This window comes from Phyllobates terribilis, unplaced genomic scaffold (assembly GCF_046119375.1).
Source record: "Phyllobates terribilis strain yellow unplaced genomic scaffold, ASM4611937v1 Scaffold_5__5_contigs__length_657084704, whole genome shotgun sequence".
Classification (NCBI taxonomy): domain Eukaryota; kingdom Metazoa; phylum Chordata; class Amphibia; order Anura; family Dendrobatidae; genus Phyllobates; species Phyllobates terribilis.
In genome coordinates, this window is record NW_027362765.1 from 478,378,548 (window position 1) to 478,402,539 (window position 23,992).

General features: G+C 43.4%; 1 protein-coding gene across 1 annotated transcript in view; it reads left to right on the top strand.

Moving 5' to 3' along the window:
* The first annotated feature begins 1,660 nt into the window (after positions 1–1,660).
* The window catches only part of PCDH15 (protocadherin related 15), a 2,836,044-nt gene continuing 2,813,712 nt past the window's right edge, over positions 1,661–23,992 (top strand). The window contains exon 1 of the mRNA XM_073685487.1: positions 1,661–2,375. The gene's annotated coding sequence lies outside the window, so the exon portion shown is untranslated. The remainder of the gene's footprint in view (positions 2,376–23,992) is intronic.

Consider the following 23,992-nt stretch of genomic DNA (forward strand, 5'->3'; position numbering starts at 1 on the left):
ATGTAACTCTGTAGCCTCCGTCACTCCAACTCTATTCCCCACCCAGCACAGCTGCCTCCTCCTGCTTGACCTAAAGCCTATATGTTGTGTGGCTTCAGGCAAGGGAGCCACCATTCAAGCAGGAGCAGGATGTGATAGTTAGGGAATAGAGCTGGAGTGACAGTGGCTTCTGATATACAAATAGTTCTTCAGACTTATTTATATATCAAATAAAATGCTGATTAATCAGTAATGAAGGAACAGACTGGTCGTGTAAAGATATTGCTAGACTTGGGTTTGAAAGAGCTACGTGTGCATATAAATAGTAAGGGGGGGGATCCTGCTGATAAATTCCCTTTAAATGGGCTTTCCTATGTAGCAAGGCTATGTTTATACCAAATTTGTGGTGACTGTTCACCTAATACACCTGGAAATGTTCCTGACATATCCTCTGAACATCTCCATAGCTTACAGTGGGTCCAGTAAAGGAGGTTTACCCATAGTTTAGGTGATAAAAGTCTAACTTCTAGGCTCAGTGTTTGATCAGAGTGTGAGCATAGGGTGATCCGATTTTCTTGAATGAAGAGAATATAGAAAAAAACAATTTCTCCATCTTCGCCATTCTGTTAGTCCGTGAAAATCGGACTACACTCAGATGTCATCTGAGCGCAGTCCGATTTTTTCAACGGACGCATTGACTTGTATGACCGAGTGCAATCCGAATATCGGATGCAAAGCAGGAATGCTCCTATTTTCTCCTTAATCAAACCCGCTCTGAGGAAAAAATTGGACATGTGCATGGGTCAAACGCGATCCGCTTTTTTGTCAGATTGCACTTGGACTGAAAATATGGTCGTCTGCACGAGCCCTTACACAATCACAAAAATGGGAGACCTGAGCCTCCTAGGTGGCTAATAAAGATAACTAAGTGGTTTCCTCAGCTATCTCCATCACCCCCAATGACTCTACACTATTATTGGGAGTATTAATTGATGAATATAGACACCAATACCATATATTGCATATAATAAGTTTGTAAAATAAAGCTACAGCTTTGTGAATATCTCCTTTAAATGTCTTTGATTTTTATTATAGACCGTCAAAGAGCTAATAATAAAACACTTTAAACATAATACAGTTTGTTACAATGTACAGTTCATTGATAGGGATGAGTGGAGCCGTGGAAGTTCGGGTTCTGGTACCTGACCCGAACTTTATTCCAAGGATCGGTTAGGGTAACAGAACTATACTGGAACTTCAACCAGAACCTGAACCCCATTGAAAACAATAGGGACCTGGACTTTTGAACTTGAAAAATCTCTCTCTCCAATGGATTTCCCCCGGAGAAGTCCATGTTCGGAGTTTAGCACCAGACACTAACTGTCCGGTATGAGCCCCAACTTTTAAGTTCGGGTTCGCTCATCTCTATTCATAAATATAATATAGTTTCTATCGACATAGAAGAAACTAGTCCATAAGTTTACAGTGATCCTCCTGCTCCTATCAGTGACATTACCACTACAGATGTCCAGTAACAGACTTGACTTTGCAGAACTTGACTATAAGAACTTTACGTAGAATTTCTATCTAAATGCAGTTCGAGTTTCAAGGATAAGTCTCTGAAGGGCAGGGAAATGTATTAGACTCATCAAATATGAGTCAGTAAGCCACAGTAGCCAGCAGCATCCTCCTCCTGTGATCCACACAGAACTCAGCACATTGTATCAGTCAGTGGCACACAGCATCTCCCTGTATCTGGAGCAGGCACAGCTCAGATGGGTCTCCAGCCTGTGTCCACACTCTGGTGCCTCTCTCAGGAGCAGCTCCAGTAATTGTCACGTTTAGTAAGATCAGATGGCAGAGGGTGGAGTTAATGATTGCATTGAGGAGAGGACACAAGCCTGTTTACCTGCTGCCTTCTCTGCTCCAGCAGCCACAACATTCCTGAGCCATAGATGAGAGGAGGATGCAGCTCAGCCTGTTCACATTGCACTTGCTGCTTGCCATCTGAAGGAAGCTTTGGGATTCTTTGCCTTCTACAAGCTGCTGCTGCTGCTTCTTCCATTCCTTACATATGTTCTTGCCTTTGATGTGATCGGATTTCAGTAACCTAATCCTTTTATATTGGGGAAGAAGACTAGCACTGAGTGAGTGCACTCTTGCATTTAATAATGAAGCCCTCTCCTGCAGTCTGTGCTGGGGATGAGGGGTGTTGCTGATGCTGAGTATGGGATCTCATCCTGGCTGGTACACACTTATCAGGGATAATCTTTGGATGAATCGGAAAGACCCCATATCTCAAAACCTGCTGCATTGGTATTAGAAGATTTAACCATTTATGGTTACGGGGCTATTATGCTATCAATGGAATATTTTCACCTATAACCTCCTATAAGGTAAGGCACCTCCATAGGAAATGTCACAGGTATATGGTACAGATGAACTGCCTCTCTGTATGTAGTCCATGTCCTCTTTGGGAAAGTTAGGGAAAAAGTTTGAAGCTATCTGATTGAGAGTGCTGCTGTGTCCAATGTGCTCTCTGTACTCTATGGAGTAGCCTATGGGAGAAAAAAAAAAGCTACCATTAAATTAAATGGATGGCAGATTAATTGATGGCTTTATTTAGCAAATGACTGCACCAGTACATAATGATACGTGTGTATTGGGTCTGTATGAATTATTCAAAGGCTTATCTATTCCTGTAGAATATTTCAGAACTGGTTTGTGGCTTTTTTTAGGTTTTGACATTAATTAGTAGTTAAAGTTAAGTTACCAAACTATTCTATTATCTATCTATCTATCTATAATATATCTAGTAATCTATCTATAATCTATTAATCTATCATCTATCTATTTATCTATTAATCTAGCAACTATCTATCAATCTATCATCTATCTATCATCTAGCTATTACTCTATATATATTATCTATCAATTAATCTATGTATATATATATATATATATATATATATATATATATATATATTATCTATCTATCATCTATCTGTCTATCTATCTTTTAGGACTCTGATGAGGAGCAAGGTCTGCTGAATATTCCACACTAAGGCTATAAAGGTTGTGTTTGCATTGATGGCAGTGATATGTTTGATCTGATGAGCTGGTGTTTGCAGCACTGCAGCCTGTTCTTCTTTATTTAATGAGTATATTTCTTCTTTTCGGCTTCTATTAGGATGTCCGAGTGCCCTTGCTGTGGCAGCTGTACATGAGATCTCATTATCATCACTAAAGCTTTCCATCCTGTCCATAAGAAATGCAATGTCTGATTGTTGGGTTCTGCATTAAAATCAGTTTCATATGTACTCTGCAACAGCATTGGGCTTAATGAAGTGCATCATCCTAATGGCGAGTCCAGCTAATGAATGTTTCCCCTGTTGTTTTAGTGAGGTGTCAAAGGGAGGCTTCTCATAATCTGGATCAGCGCATCCATATGGAAATGCAAAGAGATTGTCCCTCAGCAGCAGATTTTAATTCCTCTTCTCTGCTTAACATTCATGAAGTCGATGTATGACACATGTTGCAGTAAAGGTCTGGACTGCAGTGAAAGGTCTTTATGACTATGTCTCCATTTGTTTGTACGGTAGGACCAGGAGGTCACATCTGCAGTGATCTCTGTGTGTTCACTTTTGGTGAATTTGCGTCAATATGATCATTGAGAAATCAGACATCCTACACTATTACCAATGCTCCCTGTATATGTCTCAATGTCATCTAACTGCATTCCCAAGAAACCTGAATACTTATACTTTACCAAATACCAAATGCATAGTTGTCGTAGACAATTCTATAGTCTCTGTGGTTAATCTCTGTAGGGTTATAAAGTCCTGAATCATTTAGGTGGTAAAGTGCACAAAAATACTCTGAAACTTTTGGAATAATATGACTTTTGGGGCTTACATTATTTATAATTTCAGGTATAAACAAGTCTTACTAACACTTTCTGATACCAAATTGGTACATTTTGTCTGCATTGTGGCCATGTTCCTTAATTGATTGCACACATGGCCAACAGGCCCCCTGCATGTGGCTCCTTGGCTGTTGTAACTTTAGATACTACTGTGCGCCTGTGACTCCCAGGTTGTTAAAGTACTTCTGAAATTTAGTATCAGCCTTGCCACTGATAGTTGACAGTCTGAGATCCGTATCACTAGCACTTGGCATCTGTGGCTAGATCATATAACAGACAGTTGTCATTATGGTGAGTGCTGAAAAACTGCAGACCTAGACTGTGCACCAGCACAATGTCATTGACACTTTAGGTTCATTGTTTGCCTTATTTATGTATTGTGTATTACCGCTTTTATAATTTAGTATTTATAAAATTGATGGTTTTTTATTCAATACTAAAAAAAATACTGCATGGGCTTTTTTTTTTTTTTTTACATATTTAGCTTTACTATGATTAGTGTTGAGCATTCCGATACTGAAATATCGGGTATCGGCCGATATTCACTGTATCGGAATTCCGATACTTAATTCCGATACTTTTATAATATCGAATACCGGAATCGGAAGTTCCCATAATGCCTGCGCTCTGCAGTGTCTCTGAAGGATGACAAGCTGGATGGCAGCGCTCAGCTGCGATCCAGCTTGTCATCAGAATGCCATCCCAGCGTGGGAGAATTCTCCTGATTGTTTAAAAGCCGGCGCGCGGTAAAAAGCCGCCGGCTTTTAAACAATCACGCAGCCCCATACTGCTTCCCCGCAGCCTCCCACCCCGATCCTCCGCTCCCCTCGCCACCTCCCATCCCGATCGTAAATTAGGACCGGGCGGGGAGCGCAGCACCAAGGAGCGAAGGACCCGGGCGGGGAAGCCGGCAGTGAAAAGACTTCACCGCCGGCTTTCCCGTTCTGTGCTGCGCTTTCCCGCCGGTTATTTCAAATGAACAGCTGAGGTATCAGGTGATGCCGATCAGCTGTTCATTTGAAGTAGCCGCGGTGCCCTCAGAGGGTTCATGTGAGTTCATGCTTGACTGCATGAACTCACATCAACTTTCCCACGGCCGCACAGGTCAGCCTCACCTCCCGGACCCGTCATGATTAGTGTGTGCGGGGTGTGTGTGTGTGCGGGGTGTGTGTGCGGGTGTGTGTGCGGGGTGTGTGTGTGCGGGTGTGTGTGCGGGTGTGTGTGCGGGCAGACATAGGCCGATGTGACACTACTACTCCCATCGGCCTATGTCTGTCCCCCGTCCACTCCTGCCAGCAGGATCAGCTCGATGGGAGCAGTAGTTCCCATCAGCCTGATCCTGCTATTTAAATTGCCCTACTGTGTCCCCAATAAATGTTAGATACATGTCATTGGTGGCCAGTGGTTACCTAAAAGAAATTAGTTCATACATTACCTGTCCCCGCCGATCGCCACCTAAAATAAAGTAAAAAATAAAAAACTACACCTATACTCACCAAGACACCTAATTCCCCGAAGCCATCGATCTCCTGTAATAAAATATAAAATAATAAACCACAACCTTATCCTTACCCCTCCGTAGTAGTCCACGAGTGTCCCACGAAGATCTCCAGTTCAGAGCAGCCACATAGAATGTGACCGCTCTGAACCGCTGCCGCCGCTAGAATGACGGGGCCGTAAGGGTTCACCGGAGTTCAGGCAGCGCTGCTCCGGTTAGCTCCTTTACGGCACTGCTGTATCGTGAGAAATTCCCACGGTACAGCACTGCCGTAAAGGAGGTCTCCGGAGCTGCGCTGCCTGAATGCACTCCGGTGACCTCAGTCAGTGGCTCCCGCTGCCGGGAGCGGACGTGTTCCCGGCAGCGTGAGCTTACAGCAGCCATGCACAGCTGTCACCATCTCCAGATGTGACAGCTGTGCATGGGAGATCAGCGCAGGAACGTGGACAGGTAACTATTTTTTTTTTAGTAAACTAAGAATTAAATAAAATGGTGTTTTATTTCAAATAAATTATTTTTTTCTGGGTGTAGTGTGTTTTTTCTTTTTAACACTTTGTAGGTTAGTAATGGGGGTGTCATATAGACGGCCATCATTACTAACCTGGGCTTCATGGCAGCTGGCGCTGACATGAACCCCACCACTATTACCCCCTGCCACCGCACCAGGGCAGCGTGGAAGAGCGAGGCTAAGTGCCAGAATTGGCGCATCCTATGGATGCGCCATTTCTGGGGCGGCTGACGGCTGGTGTTTCTAGCCTGGGAGGGGGCCAATATTCATGGCACCCTTCCTGAGCTATTAATATCAGCCCCCAGCTGTCTGCCTAGCCTTTGCTAGCTATTAAAATAGAGGGGACCCCACGTCATTTTTTTTTGGGGGGTCCCCCATTTTAATAGCTAGTAAAGGCTAGGTATTCAGCTGGGGGCTGATATTAGTAGCCTGGGAAGCTCCGTGGGTTTTACCCCCTTCCCAGGCTTCAAACATCTGCCCCAGCCGTCTGCTTAACCTCCGCTAGAGACTAAAATTATGGGGGATCCCACGCCATTTTTTTTTTAAATAAATCCTTTATTTTAACACTAAATGACATTTGAGGACTTAATAAAGATACAGTCCCTAAATTATTATTTATTTTTTAATAAATTTTTCCCAAAACTTTTGACGTGGGCTTCGCCATATTTTTGTATGCCAGCCAGGTACAGCATCCAGCTTCTATGAACGCGCCATTTTCCGGGGCGGCCGCGGACTGCAATTTTCAGCGGGGCGGGGGAGGGCAAAAAGCTTGGGCCTCCCTGCGCTGCAGATTCCATCCCCCAGCTGCCTAGTTGTACCTGGCTGGACACAAAAATAGGGAGAAGCTCCACGTTTTTTTTTTTTTAATTATTTCATGAAATTCATGGAATAATTAAGAAAAAAAGGGCTTCCCTATATTGTTGTGTCCGGCTAGGTACAAATAGGCAGCTGGTGGTTGGGGGCAGCCCGTTCCTGCCTGCTGTACCTGGCTGGACACAAATATAGTGTGAAGCCCCACGTCAATTTTTTTTTAATTATTTCAGGAAATTCATGAAATAATTAAAAAAAAATTATGTGGGGCTTCGCCCTATAATTGTGTCCAGCCAGGTACAGCAGGCAGGAACGGGCTGCCCCCAACCACCAGCTGCCTATTTGTACCTAGCCGGACACAACAATATAGGGAAGCCCTTTTTTTCTTAATTATTCCTTGAATTTCATGAAATAATTAAAAAAAAAAATGTGTGGCGCTTCGCCCTATTTTTGTGTCCAGCCAGGTACAACTAGGCAGCTGGGGGCTGGAATCTGCAGCGCAGGGAGACCCAAGCTTTCTGGGTCCCACCCGCTGCAAATTGCAGTCCGCAGCCGCCCCGGAAAATGGCGCGTTCATAGAAGCGCCATCTTCTGGCGCTGTACCCAACTCATCCAGGGCCCTGGTGCGGTGGCTCACTGGGTAATAAAGGGGTTAAGGCCAGCTTGGCATTATCAGCTGGCCCTAAGCCCGAAATTCATGGGGTCACGCCAATATTAGACATGACCGCCATGAATTTCTAGTAAAGTATTTAAAAAAAACACAAACACCCAGAAAAAAGTCCTTTAATTGAAATAAAGACACAATTCTTTATTGTTCTAAATTAAACCATACTTACCGCCACACCCATTCCAGCTGAAGCCAACGATCTCCTGCAATAAAAGTAAAATAATAACGCAACCTCATCCTTACCTTTCCATGGTTCCCAGGACAGCTTCAGCTCTGCTACATCGAGATGACAGGCTGGACCGCAGCAGAACGCTGCCATCCAGCCTGTCATCCCGCGGACACTGAGAAGCGCAGGCATGCTTGCGCTCCTCAGTGTCTTTCTGTGACGTCATCCAGATGAGCCGAGGTCATGTCCAATGAACTCAGCTCACCTCATGCACGTCACTGACAGCGTGGGAAAATTCTCCTGCACTCAGCGCTTCAGCGTGAGAATTCTCCCACGCTGTCAGTGACGTGCATGAGGTGCGCCGAGTTCATGGGACATGACCTCACCTCATGCACGTCACTGACAGCGTGGGAAAATTCTCACGCTGAAGCGCTGAGTGCAGGAGAATTCTCCCACGCTGTCAGTGACGTACATGAGGTGAGCCGAGTTCATTGTCGGCTCATCTGGATGCCGTCACAGCCAGACACTGAGGAGTGGAAGTATGCCTGCGCTTCTCAGTGTCTGCGGGATGACAGGCTGGATGGCAGCGTTCTGCTGCGGTCCAGCCTGTCATCTCGATGTAGCAGAGCTGGAGCCGTCGTGGGAGCCATGGAAAGGTAAGGATGAGGTTGCTTTATTATTTTTCTTTTATTGCAGGAGATCGTTGGCTTCAGCTGGAATGGGCGTGATGGTAAGTATGGTTTAATTTAGAACAATAAAGAATTGTGTGTTTATTTCAATTAAAGGACTTTTTTCTGGGTGTTTGTGTTTTTTTTAAATACTTTACTAGAAATTCATGGTGGTCATGTCTAATATTGGCGTGACCCCATGAATTTCGGGCTTAGGGCCAGCTGATAATGCCAAGCTGGCCTTAACCCCTTTATTACCCAGTGAGCCACCGCATCAGGGCCCTGGATGAGTTGGGTACAGCGCCAGAAGATGGCGCTTCTATGAACGCGCCATTTTCCGGGGCGGCTGCGGACTGCAATTTGCAGCGGGTGGGGCCCAGAAAGCTTGGGCCTCCCTGCGCTGCAGATTCCAGCCCCCAGCTGCCTAGTTGTACCTGGCTGGACACAAAAATAGGGCGAAGCTCCACGTTTTTTTTTTTTTAAATTCATGAAATTCATGGAATAATTCAGCAAAAAAGGGATTCCCTATATTGTTGTGTCCGGCTAGGTACAAATAGGCAGCTGGTGGTTGGGGGCAGCCCGTTCCTGCCTGCTGTACCTGACTGGACACAAATATAGGGCGAAGCCCCACATCAATTTTTTTAAATTATTTCATGAATTTCCTGAAATGATTTAAAAAAAATTGACGTGGGGCTTCGCACTATATTTGTGTCCAGCCAGGTACAGCAGGCAGGAACGGGCTGCCCCCAACCACCAGCTGCCTATTTGTACCTGGTTGGACACAACAATATAGGGAAGCCCTTTTTTTCTTAATTATTTCATGAATTTCATGAAATAATTAAAAAAAAAAAATACGTGAAGCTTCTCCCTATTTTTGTGTCCAGCCAGGTACAACTAGGCAGCTGGGGGATGGAATCTGCAGCGCAGGGAGGCCCAAGCTTTCTGCCCCCCCCCCTCCCCCCGCTGAAAATTGCAGTGCGCAGCCACCCCGGAAAATGGCGCGTTCATAGAAGCTGGATGCTGTACCTGGCTGGCATACAAAAATATGGCGAAGCCCACGTCAAAAGTTTTGGGAAAAATTAATTAAAAAATAAATAATAATTTAGGGACTGCATCTTTATTAACTCCTCAAATGTCATTTAGTGTTAAAATAAAGGACTTATTTTAAAAAAAATTGACGTGGGGCTTCGCCCTATATTTGTGTCCAGCCAGGTACAGCAGGCAGGAACAGGCTGCCCCCAACCACCAGCTGCCTATTTGTACCTGGTTGGACACAACAATATAGGGAAGCCCTTTTTTTCTTAATTATTCCATGAATTTCATGAAATAATTTTAAAAAAAAATGCGTGGGGCTTCGCCCTATTTTTGTGCCCAGCCAGATACAACTAGGCAGCTGGGGGCTGGAATCCGCAGCGCAGGGAGACCCAAGCTTTCTGGGCCACCCCCGCTGCAAATTGCAGTCCGCAGCCGCCCCAGAAAATGGCGCGTTCATAGAAGCGCCATCTTCTGGCGCTGTACCCAACTCATCCAGGGCCCTGGTGCGGTGGCTCACTGGGTAATAAAGGGGTTAAGGCCAGCTTGGCATTATCAGCTGGCCCTAAGCCCAAAATTCATGGGGTCACGCCAATATTAGACATGACCACCATGAATTTCTAGTAAAGTATTTAAAAAAACACAACACCCAGAAAAAAGTCCTTTAATTGAAATAAACACACAATTCTTTATTGTTCTAAATTAAACCATACTTACCACCACGCCCATTCCAGCTGAAGCCAACGATCTCCTGCAATAAAAGTAAAATAATAAAGCAACCTCATCCTTACCTTTCCATGGCTCCCACGACAGCTTCAGCTCTGCTACATCGAGATGACAGGCTGGACCGCAGCAGAACGCTGCCATCCATCCTGTCATCCCGCAGACACTGAGAAGCGCAGGCATACTTCCACTCCTCAGTGTCTGGCTGTGACGGCATCCAGATGAGCCGAGGTCATGTCCAATGAACTCCGCTCACTTCATGTACGTCACTGACAGCGTGGGAAAATTCTCCTGCACTCAGCACTTCAGCGTGAGAATTTTCCCACGCTGTCAGTGACGTGCATGAGGTGAGCTGAGTTCATTGGACATGACCTCACCTCATGTATGTCACTGACAGCGTGGGAGAATTCTCACGCTGAAGCGCTGAGTGCAGGAGAATTTTCCCACGCTGTCAGTGACGTGCATGAGGTGAGCTGAGTTCATTGGACATGAACTCGGCTCATCTGGATGACGTCACAGAGAGACACTGAGGAGCGCAAGCATGCCTGCGCTTCTCAGTGTCTGCGGGATGACAGGCTGGATGGCAGCTTTCTGCTGCGGTCCAGCCTGTCATCTCGATGTAGCAGAGCTGAAGCTGTCCTGGGAACCATCGAAAGGTAAGGATGAGGTTGCTTTATTATTTTTCTTTTATTGCAGGAGATCGTTGGCTTCAGCTGGAATGGGCGTGATGGTAAGTATGGTTTAATTTAGAACAATAAAGAATTGTGTCTTTATTTCAATTAAAGGACTTTATTCTGGGTGTTTGTGTTTTCTTTTAACTTTGACTATGGGGTTAGTAATGGGGGTGTCTTATAGACGCCTCTCCATTACTAACCTGGGCTTGATGTCAGCTGGCATTATAAGCTGACATCAACCCCAACCCTATTACCCCCTGCCACCGCACCAGGGCAGCGTGGAAGAGCGAGGCTAAGTGCCAGAATTGGCGCATCCTATGGATGCGCCATTTCTGGGGCGGCTGACGGCTGGTGTTTCTAGCCTGGGAGGGGGCCAATATTCATGGCACCCTTCCTGGGCTATTAATATCAGCCCCCAGCTGTCTGCCTAGCCTGTGCTAGCTATTAAATTAGGGGGGACCCCACGTCATTTTTTTGGGGGGGTCCCCCATTTTAATAGCTAGTAAAGGCTAGGTATTCAGCTGGGGGCTGATATTAGTAGCCTGGGAAGCTCCGTGGGTATTACCCCCTTCCCAGGCTTCAAACATTTGCCCCAGCTGTCTGCTTAACCTCCGCTAGAGCCTAAAATTAAGGGGAACCCCACGCCAATTTTTTTTTAAATAAATCCTTTATTTTAACACTAAATGACAAGTACAGTAATCAACACTGTCACTGTACTTCATATATATGTGACTGACATGTTTCTATCTATCTAATCTATGTGTGATTCTCTATTCCTTCTATTCTAAATTGTCGGGTACAGATGCTGAATTGCCGGCCGGCTTTCTTAAAGAGACGGTGCATGAAAACACTATTATTTTTTTAAATAAATCCTTTACACTAAATGACAAGTTCTGTAAGCAACACTGTCACTGTACTTCTTATATATGTGACTGACATGTTTCTATCTATCTAATCTATGTGTGAAGCTCTATTCTGTCTGTTATAAATTGTCGGGTACAGATGCTGAATTGCCGGCCGGCTTTTTTAAAGAGACGGTGCACGAAAACACTAATATTTTTTTTAATAAATCCTTTACACTAAATGACAAGTACAGTAAGCAACACTGTCACTGTACTTCATATATATGTGACTGACATGTTTCTATCTATCTAATCTATGTGTGAAGCTCTATTCTTTCTGTTGTAAATTGTCGGGTACCGGTGAATGCCGCTGATGAATTGCCGGCTTTTCATGTCATTCTACATTATTCTTAGTTGTTTTACTTCATGTAGAATTAACCTACAAGGAAAGAAAGGGTTTATTTTCATTCCGATATTTGTGTCCCATTGACTTGCATTGGTTTCCGGTATCGGAATCGGCGATATCCGATACTTTTTGGGTATCGGCCCGATCCAATCCGATACGATATTTCCTGATATCGGAAGGTATCGCTCAACACTAACTATGATATTTAGCTCGGGACCACACTTCAAATGCACTTAAAGTTGTGAAACATATAGCAATATATTTGCTATAATTTCTCTATACAAAATGTTAAATATTGTTCAAAAAATATGATCCCCGCTACATGGGAGTCATAATTTATATTGCTTTTGAATCTATCAGCAGGACTTCACCCCAAACTATTTATATGTGCACAAGCGCCTTCAAAGCCAAGTCCAGCAATATCTTTACATGGCCAGTCCATTCCTCTGTTACTGAGAAATCAATGTTTGAATTGGTATACAAATGAAGTCGAAGGACTGTGGAGTATCTGAAGCCTCTGTCACTCTAGCTCCTCCTGCTTCATTGATGACTCCTTTGACTGAAGTCACACAGCATAGCGGCTGTCAGTAAAGTAGGAGGAGGCGGTGCTGGGCGGAGTATAGAGCTGGAGTGACAGAAGTTTCAGATCTACCATAGTTTTTCAGCCTTATTTGAATATCAAATCAAACACTGATTTCTCAGCAAAACAGGAACGAACTGATCATGTTAAGGTATCGTTGGACTTGTATTTAAGGCTGAGTGCCCACAATGCGGATTTAATGCTTTTCTGTGGCGGCATTTCGACCGCGGAATTACATTAAAATCGCTTGTTAAGAGGTCTGGGATGTATCCCAATGATAATCTGCATGTGCTATGCACATGCTGCGGAAATTTCCACTGTGGATTATCATTGCGGAAAAATCAGCAGTACAACCAATTTGGGCTCGATTTTGCGGCGAAACCGCACCCATTGACTTGCATTAGACTGCATAATATCCACATGTATACAGGTATACATGCGGATGTTATGTGGTTCAGTGCGCGGATGGTACCCGGGTCTGGAGAAGAGGAGATTCTCCTGCAACCCGGGTACCATGGTACCTGCAAGTTATAAAGTAAAAAATAAAAAAAATATATTCATAGTCAACTCTCGGCGGCCCCCGGTCTCCTCCTGGCCTCGTCCTCTCTACTCGGCATCCCGGGGTGTACTGGCAGGACCATTTAGTCAGCTGATGGACACGCGACCGCTGACGTCAGCGGTCAGGTGATGGTCGCGTGACCATCAGCTGACTAAATGACGTCACTGCAGGTCCTGCCAGGACACCGCATGACGCCGAGGAGAGAGGATGCTGCCATGAGGAGACCGGGGGACGCCGGAGAGGTGAATATAAGTTTTTTGTTTTTGTTTACTTTTTAATTCATGATTTGAAGCAGAAATCTCCTCATAAGGTGGTCACACAATATAAATCCATGCAGCTGCATGGATTTATATTGTGTGACCAACTTGCCAAGCCCTTTTCCAAGTGATGCTCAAAATCGCTTAGAAAAAACGCTTGAAAAAAAGGCATGCATAAACGCATGTAAAAACGCTGAAAAAAACGCATGTAAAATCCGCATGCGTTTTTCCTGCCAAGGAGACGCAGAAATGCTCAGGAATTTTCTGCTTCAAATCTGCATCGTGAGCACATAGCCTAAGGGTATGTGCACACGATGCAGAAATGAAGCAGAAAATTTCTGCATCATTTCTGCATCTCCCTGGCAGAAAAAACGCATGCAGATTGTACATGCGTTTTTCCTGCGGAATACATGCGGATTCACATGCGTTTCCACATGCGTTTCCGCATGTGGATTGACAAGCGCAATCCAGGCGATTTTAGCATCACCTGGAAAGTGCTTGACAACTAGGTCACACTATATAAATCCATGCAGCCGACATGGATTTATATAGTGTGACCCAAGAGAGTGTATATACTTACCTCCGATGGCCCGCGCTGTCCTGCTCAATCCATTCTCCCTCGCCGGCAACTTTGAATTGAAAGACCTGCCGACGTCAGCGTCACGTGACCCGTCACATGACTCTGACGTCAGTGCAGGTCCTACAACTCACTGCAAGTGCCGGGAACCAAGAAGGAGCGCTGCGCGGGCCGACAGAAGGTAAGTATACATTTATTTTTTATTTTATTCTTTTTTTACAGCTTTTTTAATGGTACCTGGGTGTGGATGAGACTCTCCTCTCCTCCACACCCGGGTACCATCCGCACATTAGAACGCGCCAATTACGCAAGTACAGATGCAGTCTTGCGGAATTGGCGCATTCTAATGCAAGTCAATGGCGGCGAAAACGCCGCGTTTCCGCAAAATTAATTGACATGCTGCGGATTTTTGAGCGCAGCGTTTACGCTGCGGAAAAATCCGCATCATGGGCACAGCACATGCGGATTTCAATTGGGGAACATTGCTGCCCTTCTACCATGCGTTTTTAATTCATTTCCGCAACTGCAAAAACGCCGCGGAAACGCATTAAATACGCATCGTGTGAATTCAGCCTAACAGTGCTCCATGAATGTATAAATAGTTGGGGTGTGAAAACATGTTGATAGATTTCCTTTAGTATACTTTCCACATATGTAACCAACCATGAAACTCTACATGTATGTGGCTAAAAGGCAAACCACATTTCTACCGTAGCTATTTTCCTACAATGAAAAAAATCAGAGTGATTAAGTGATACTTTTATTTCCCTATCTAAGCATATAATGGCCTATTGCCAGGATATGGCATCACCTACTGAAGGGTAGGAGTTGACTGCTTTGATCTAAACAAAATCACAAGAAGGTCAGGTTGAAGGTTCCTAACCAGTTGCTGTGCACATAACTGCATCATAAATAGGTAGCTGTCCTATAACCAATCAATAATACCCCTTGTGTAAACTATAGTAGATCTACAACAAAACGACAAAAAATTATATGCAAAAATAAAATTCAACTAACCCTTTGTGACATGTACCACTTTCCTGGTAAGTTACAGAGAAATAAATATGCGTTCTGGCAGACATTATAAATGCTGTCATAAAGTTTTACACAAATAGTAAACTAAAGGTCACGTGCAATGTAAGCCTTTAAGTTGATCATTTTTATCAAGTTGAAGGAATTTTTTTCAATTCAAATTCGCTGGAATCATCAAATTTCCCTCCAAAAAATTGATTTGCGGAAAATAAGTTCTCAGTACTGGAAAGCTTGTAATTGCTTGGAAAATACACGTGAGAGAGAGGAGAGATAGGGAGAGAGAGGACCCCACTGATCATTAGAGCTTACAATCTACTGGAGAAAGAGGACCCCTTTGACCATAAGAGCAAACTGTGCTCTAATGGAAATTCCTGATCAGTGATGGCACAGGTACTGTCCTTCACTGTACAAGATAAAATAATCCACTAGATGTCATAGCTGCAGGCCATTATGGGGAGCCCTTAGTGGCAATGAAAAATTATATGAGCCCGCTCACTGATGCTCCAGCAGTTTAATGGACAATGAGTCAAATCCAAAACAGTTTAAATATGCATGAAACCGCTAATTTCAGGAAATTTGACTCAAACGCTATCCTCCACAGATTGATCTGCTCATCTGTAGTGTCCATTAATGAAGAAATATACAGTACAGACCAAAAGTTTGGACACACCTTCTCATTTAAAGATTTTTCTGTATTTTCATGACTATGAAAATTGTACATTCACACTGAAGGCATCAAAACTATGAATTAACACATGTGGAATTATATACTTAACAAAAAAGTGTGAAACAACTGAAAATATGTCTTATATTCTAGGTTCTTCAAAGTAGCCACCTTTTGCTTTGATGACTGCTTTGCACACTCTTGGCATTCTCTTGATGAGCTTCAAGAGGTAGTCATCGGAAATGGTCTTCCAACAATCTTGAAGGAGTTCCCAGAGATGCTTAGCACTTGTTGGCCCTTTTGCCTTCACTCTGCGGTCCAGCTCACCCCAAACCATCTCGATTGGGTTCAGGTCTGGTGACTGTGGAGGCCAGGTCATCTGGCGTAGCACCCCATCACTCTCCCTCATGGTCAAATAGCCCTTACACAGCCTGGAGGTTTGTTTGAGGTCATTGTCCTGTTGAAAAATAAATGATGGTCCAATTAAACGCAAACCGGATGGAATAGCATGCCGCTGCATGATGCTGTGGTAGCCATGCTGGTTCAGTATGCCTTCAATTTTGAATAAATCCCCTACAGTGTCACCAGCAAAGCACCCCCACACCATCACACCTCCTCCATGCTTCACGGTGGGAACCAGGCATGTAGAGTTCATCCGTTCACCTTGTCTGCGTTGCACAAAGACACGGTGGTTGGAACCAAAGATCTCAAATTTGGACTCATCAGTCCAAAGCACAGATTTCCACTGGTCTAATGTCCATTCCTTGTGTTCTTTAGCCAAAACAAGTCTCTTCTGCTTGTTGCCTGTCCTTAACAGTGGTTTCCTAGCAGCTATTTTACCATGTACCATGACGGCCTGCTGCACAAAGTCTCCTCTTAACAGTTGTTGTAGAGATGTGTCTGCTGCTAGAACTCTGTGTGGCATTGACCTGGTCTCTAATCTGAGCTGCTGTTAACCTGCGATTTCTGAGGCTGGTGACTCGGATAAACTTATCCTCAGAAGCAGAGGTTACTCTTGGTCTTCCTTTCCTGCGTCGGTCCTCATGTGAGCCAGTTTCTTTGTAGTGCTTGATGGTTTTTGCAACTGCACTTGGTGACACATTAAAAGTTTGCCCAATTTTTCGGACTGACTGACCTTAATTTCTTAAAATAATGATGGCCACTGATTTTTCTTTACTTAGCTGTTTTTTTCTTGCCATAATACAAATTCTAACAGTCTATTCAGTAGGACTATCAGCTGTGTATCCACCTGACTTCTGCACAACACAACTGATGGTCCCAACCCCATTTATAAGGCAAGAAATCCCACTTATTAAACCTGACAGGGCACCCCTGTGAAGTGAAAACCATTTCCGGTGACTACCTCTTGAAGCTCATCAAGAGAATGCCAAGAGTGTGCAAAGCAGTCATCAAAGCAAAAGGTGGCTACTTTGAAGAACCTAGAATATAAGACATATTTTCAGTTGCTTCACACTTTTTTGTTAAGTATATAATTCCACATGTGTTAATTCATAGTTTTGATGCCTTCAGTGTGAATGTACAATTTTCATAGTCATGAAAATACAGAAAAATCTTTAAATGAGAAGGTGTGTCCAAACTTTTGGTCTGTACTGTATGTATATTTTTTTTAGTTGAAAACAGGTGTAAGTATGAATTAAAGTTATGTCGTGTTAATGTGAACATTTTTTTATCTAATATTATGTCATTGTAAATCACAGATACCATAGCACCATGTCAAAATGAATTCTGGGTTAGAAAATTTTTCACACACCGTCAAAATTATCGACTGAATGCAATTATATGTAAAAGCTGACAAGCCTCTAATTCTATTTATCAAGCATGAAATATGAAAGAAACGATGCTCAGAGTTATCATTATTGTCCTGACCTCAGATAGTGGTTTGAGAGAAAAGTGAAATTACTAGACCTCACTGATAATTAACCCCTTCACGACATCCACCGTACATGTACGACGCTGCAGGAGGTGCGTTACTACAAATCGCCGTGCGTGCGTGGCGTGATGATCTCGCACTTTCTCTCCAGGTCCGGAGCGATCAAAGTTTGATATCAGCACTATCTGAGAGTTGACACCCTTCTGCAACACCCTCAATCGGTGTTTTCCAGCATGAGCTGGGCACAATGTATGAGTACTACAATGTATGGGCACTACAATGTTCGGGCACTATAATGGCAGATTTGCAAGTTTCACTGAGCAACACTCACTGCTGTTTGTTTCTGGCAAACACACATGAAGTCAAAAAGCGGCACTGCACCTGTAGATAAATTCCCAAAGGGATGTAATTTTCAAAATGGGGTCACGATGAGGGGGGATTCTGCTCTTCTGGCACATAGGGGCTGTGTATATGGAACCCGCAAACTATTCTACTATAATTTGTTCTGAAAGACTCAAATAGTGCTCCTTCTCTCCCATGTCTCGCTGTGTGGCTAAACAGTACTGTGCAGCCACAAATGGGGCATTGTCATGTTCAGCAGAAATTGCGTGACACATTTTCGAGGCATTTTTACCCATTTTCCCATGTGACAATGTAAAATCTGGGGCTAAAACTAAATTTTTATGGTAAAATTGTTATTATTTTTTCTTCACCACCCAATGGTATAAAATTCTATGACACACATGTGGTGTCAATATGACTGCACCCCCAGATGAATTCATTGAGTAGAGTAGTTTGTAAAATGAGGTAACTTGGAGGGGGTTTCTGTTGTTTTGGCACATCATGGGCTCTGCCAATGTGACATGGCATCCTCAAATCATTACAGCAAAATGTGCACTATAATATGGTGCTCCTTCCCTTCTGAGCTCTGCACTGTGCTTCAAAACTAGTTTTTAACCACATATGAGGTATTAGCATACTCAGGAGAAATTGTGTAACTTATTTTGTGGTCCATTTTCTCTTATTATCACTTTTGAAAATTGAAAACTTGAGGCCAAAGTAATGTTTTGGTGGAAAAAACTGGTAATTTTCCATTGATTCAGCCCAATGTTATACAATTCTATGAATTGCCTAAGAGTTAAAAATGCTCATTAAACCCGCTAGATTAATTCCTCAAGAGCTGTAGTTTGTGGGGGTTTCTGCTGTTTTGGCATGCTAAAGGCTCTTCAAATGTGACATGGCATCCGCAATCTGTTCCAGACAAAATTGTGCTCCAGAATTCAATTAGCGCTCATTCCCTACCAAGGCCTACCATATGCACAGACACAAGTTTCCACGATATATGGGGTATCGGTGTACTCAGGACAAATTGCACAACAAATTGCATAGTCCATTTTTTCCTCTTGCTCTTGTGAATTTTTTTTTTCGGCAGGAGCAGCAGTAGTCCCCCCCCCCACATATGGGGTATCAGCGTACTCAGGAGAAATTGCACAACAATTTTTGTGGTCCACCTTTGTTACCCTTGTGAAAATAAAACATTTGGGGCTAAAAGAAGATTTTTGTGGAAAAAATTAGATTTTTCATTTTCATGGCTCAACGTTATAAACTTCTGTGAAGCACCCGGGGGTTCAAGGTTTCACCACACATTTAGATAAATTCCTTGAGGGGTCTAGTTTCCAAAATGGGGTCACTTGTGGGGGGCTTCCACTGTTTAGGCACTTCAGCGGCTCTCCAAACTCGACATGGCATCTGCTGTCTATTCCAGCTAATTTTGCACTCCAAAAGTCAAATGGCGCTCCTTCCGTTTCAAACCCTGCTGTCTGCCCAAACAGTATTTTTTCACCACGTATGGGTAATCGGCCAACAAATTGTATAATCCATTTTCTCCTGTTACCCTCCAAAATTCAAATGGCGCTCCTACATGTACATTTCCTTTTGTCCTGTTAACCTTGTAAAAATGAAAATGGGGCATAAATGGGGGGTAAATGAACATTTTTGTGGGGAAAATGAAAATGTTCCTCTTTTGCTTCCACATTACTTTAATTCCTGTGAGAACGTAAAGGGTTAATAAGTTTACTGAATGTGGTTTTAAGCACTTTAAGGGATGCAGTTTTTTAAATGGTTTCACTTTTGGGTATTTTCTGTCAAAGTAACTTCAAAAGTGATGTGGTCCTTAAAATAATTGGTTTAGTAAATTTTGTTGGAAAAATTAGAAATTGCTGATAAATCTTTCACCCTTCTGTCTTTCTAACAAAAAAATATTATGTTTCAAAAAGGATGCTGATGTAAAGTAGACATTTGGGAAATGTTATTTATAAATTAATTTGTACAACAGGTGCAACTGGTTTCAGTATATAAAAATTGAAAGTTTGAAAATCGCGAAATTCCGATATTTTCACAAATGCAAAAAATTTCAACCTAAACTTATCATTATCATAAAGTACAATGTGTCGCGAAAAAACATTCTCAGAATCACTGGGATTCATTGAAGCATTCCAGAGCTATTACAGCATAAAATGACACTGGTCAGAATTGTAAAATTTGGCCTGGTCAGGAAGGTGAAAGCAGGCTCGGAGCAAAGGGGTTAAAGAGGAACTTCAAATATTCCTTGCAAGGTCATCTGTTAACCCCCTTAATCATACACTAGGTCAGTGCTGGTGAACTTATGGCACGCGTCGCTAGGATGCTGAAATCAGCTGCCGGCTACAGGAGAGAGCGTGGCGCGAGAGAGGAAGGAAGGTGAGTAGGAGTGTTTATTATGGTTTTTTTATATATATGCGATGAACAGCGGTGCCGGCAGGTTGGGGGATATACCAGGATTGGGGGAGCATATACAATGATAGCGGATATACCAGGATTGGGGGCAGCATATACACTGATGGGGGCGCATATACAGTGGTGGCGGAGCATGTACCAGGATGGGGCGCATATACACTGATGGGGGATATACCAGGATGGGGGCAGCATATACACTGATGGGGGATATACCAGGATGGGGGCAGCATATATACTGATGGGAAATATACCAGGATGGGGGCAGCATATACACTGATGGGGGATATACCAGGATGGGGGCAGCATATACTCTGATGGGAGATATACCAGGATGGGGCCAGCATATACACTGATGGGGGATATCCAAGGATGGGGGCAGCATATACACTGATGAGGGATATAGCAGGATGGGGGCAGCATATACACTGATGGGAGTTTTACCAGGATGAGGGCAGCATATACACTGATGGGGGATATACCAGGATGGGGGCAGCATATATACTGATGGGGCATATACCAGGATGGGGGCAGCATTTACACTGATGGGGCATATACCAGGATTCAGGGCATATAAACTAATGGGGCATTTATCGGGATGGGGGCATATACAAGGATAGGAGCAGCATCTACCAGGATGGGGGGCATATTCATGGATGGGGGCGCATATGCAAGGATGGGGGCCATATACTAGGATGGGGGCACATATACAAGGATGCCAGACAATATACCAGGGTGGGGGCGCATATACAAGGAGGGGGGATATACCAGGATTGGAGGGAGCATATACAAGGATTAGGGAGGCATATACATGGATTGTGGGAGACATATACATGGTTTGTGGGAGACATATACAAGGATTGGGGAGGCATATACAAGAATTGTGGAGGAATATACTTTTTTGGTTGAGGCATATACCAGAATGGGGAGGTATATACATGGAGTCTCTTCTATGTGTATACTGAAGGACTAATCCAATCTTCTTTATAGTCTAGGCCAGATAGTTAAACTATGTTTTTACTGAAATGATGGGAAAAACATACTTTGATGCACTCATGCTGCCGGGCTCTGATTCATGCTACCTGTGGTTTGGGCAGCACAAATCAATTGTGAGGTTCCCTTTAATAGAGTAATTAAGCATCATCGGACTTTGAGTGTATCTAATGTTAGTAAGGTGACATTTACTAAATACATAGTAATTCTTAGTACTAATGTGGCAGGGATATGGACTATTAGACTCTCTGATGGACCTCTGTCTTCCATTTGTCCCTTGTGTAGACGTTTTGTGGCGACCAGTCTCAGCATAAAACAGGTGGAATAAATCCTGAGCATACAGCAAATTATAATGAATGGTGATATTAATTAAAATACAAAAATCATGTCCTGTAATTGATGCTCTGCCAAATACTTAGTGATATTCAATTAAACTTGTGGTCTTCTCTGTAATAACTTAATCCATTTTTGAAACAAAAGAAGAGTTATAAGTGATAGCTTGGACATAACCATAATATAGCCACAATTTAATGAATATATTACGATTTTAATATCAACATTGATTTTTGCATTTTTTCTCACTATTTACCCTTTGGTGAATTTAGCATGTTTACTTTATTTTACCAGTTGGTGTAAATGGGGCCATACCAAATGTGTAGTTTAATTCAGATTTTACTATTTTTCTCATAACAAAAATGTATTTTAAAGAAAAATTTAGTTTTCTGTGAAGTTACATCTCAAGAGCCATATTAAAAAAAAAAAAATTCTGTCAATGTAGCTATATGAGGGCAGTATTTTTGCAGATCCAGGCCCCATTCACTCGTCCGTATAAGGGCTTGCTCACATTAGTGTATACAAAATCGCTCTGATGTTGCTCCTGAAAAGTTAGACGAGTGGATTTCATATGGTTCAACTTATGCTATGCAAGTGTTATGTGAATCTGCAATTTTTTTCCTCATCTAGCATCCGTATGACATCTGTATCTAATAAGGCAATCGTATGTACAGACTGATAGATAGCCCCCTACATATAATAAACTAGCACCCTTCAGTGCCTTTCATGTGGCACTAAAGGGTATTTAGTCTTATTAAACCTATTAAATAAATAATAAAAAATAACGTAGGGTCCCTCTATTTTTCATAGCAAGCCAAGGTAAAGCAGACAGCTGCGGGCTTATATTATCAGGTTGGGAAAGTCCCTGGTTATTGGGCCCTTTTACTCCATTACTAACCCATTATTTTAAAAGAGAAAAACACACACAATAGTTTTATTTAAACCCCCCCCAACTGTAGCCCTCTTACACCAATTTATAAAAAAAAACATACAGTCCAGGGATTCCGACGTAGTCCACCGAATCTCAAGTAGTTCATAAAGGGGAAGTGTGAGAGAGCCCTGAAGCCGATACCAGAAAAAGCAGTACCTGTGCCATCAGTCAGGAGAAGACTTAGTGGGAGAACTTACCAAGGAGAGGAACACACACCAGAGGGGTCTCGACAGGTGCTCCTGATCTACCTGGGAAGTGCTGAACCCCCTTCCTGGTGGCCGCAGTACGCCGTGTGTAGCAAAGGGAAGCTTTGCGGCTAAAGTTCATCTAACCTGAGTAAAGAACTGGATGACTTCACACACCGCCTCAGCCTGTTATTTCCTGCGCGGCACTGCAACCACCATTCCTTCTCACACTGCCCTGAGGCCTGCTCCGCCTGTGGGGAGCCGTCCCATCTTAGCTGCCCATATCACCAGGCTCAGTGGACTGTTGCAGCGCTGGTGGCCCTCACCAGACACCACAGGTGGCGTAGTCGAAATACCACGCATCCTAAAAGAAGCCCATTATTTTTATGTGACAGCCCTGGGCACGGAACGGGTCTAGGCCATGACTGCATCCCCTCAACATCAGAGAGGCCCGGCTCCGAGTACCCCCACCGCTCAGGGAGGGCGTAACACATGCGCCATAATCAATTAATTATTTATATTCTGCAGTTTATTACAATTGCATTAATATCAAATTTGCATATTTTAATGGAAATCCTTAAAGGTTAATATGCAGTTACTGGTGGCATGCCTGGTAATTTCTTGGGCTCAATGTATGCCATGGTAAGTCATCAGAATCTTCAATCACATCACAAGATGCCAATAGCCAGAGTATTCCAAACTGTCAGATGCCATAGTCACTGTTGAATCTGGTATCTAACTGATTAAACTGATGGCATTGCAGTGATCTCCAATCCTAGCAGTTGCGACAGGAACCTGACTAAAATACAATTGTGGTACTGCTGTGAATAGCATGTGCATAAGGAGAGCGCTCGTCATCACTGGTGGAGACAGACAGCAGACGGCCCATGTGCAAGGACAGTATATGGGCCCTTTATAGCCTAATAGTTTATCATATCTCTTGGGCCCCTGTGTGGCTGCAGAGGTCGCACCAATGATATTTCCGCTACTGGCGCTTATACAATCAGAGCACTGCATCTCTTAAACGATTCAGTGTTTCAGAAAAATTATAGTTTGAAGAGTCATCCTGGGGCCATAGAACCTAACTAGTCTGGCGCCCCCCTAGGCCGTCTTCTTCCCGCATCTCTCTTGTTTATTCTATATGTGTACATAGGGTAAGACCTGTCAATCACCTAGAGTGTTAAGAGTAGCAGCCAGCTGGTGGCTGCATAGAATATAGGTCTATTCCTATGATCCCATGATGGTTCTTCAAACTATGCTTTTTTCTGAAACACCAGATCATTTTAGAGAAAAATATTCGATGGAGAGGTTCCTAAGAAT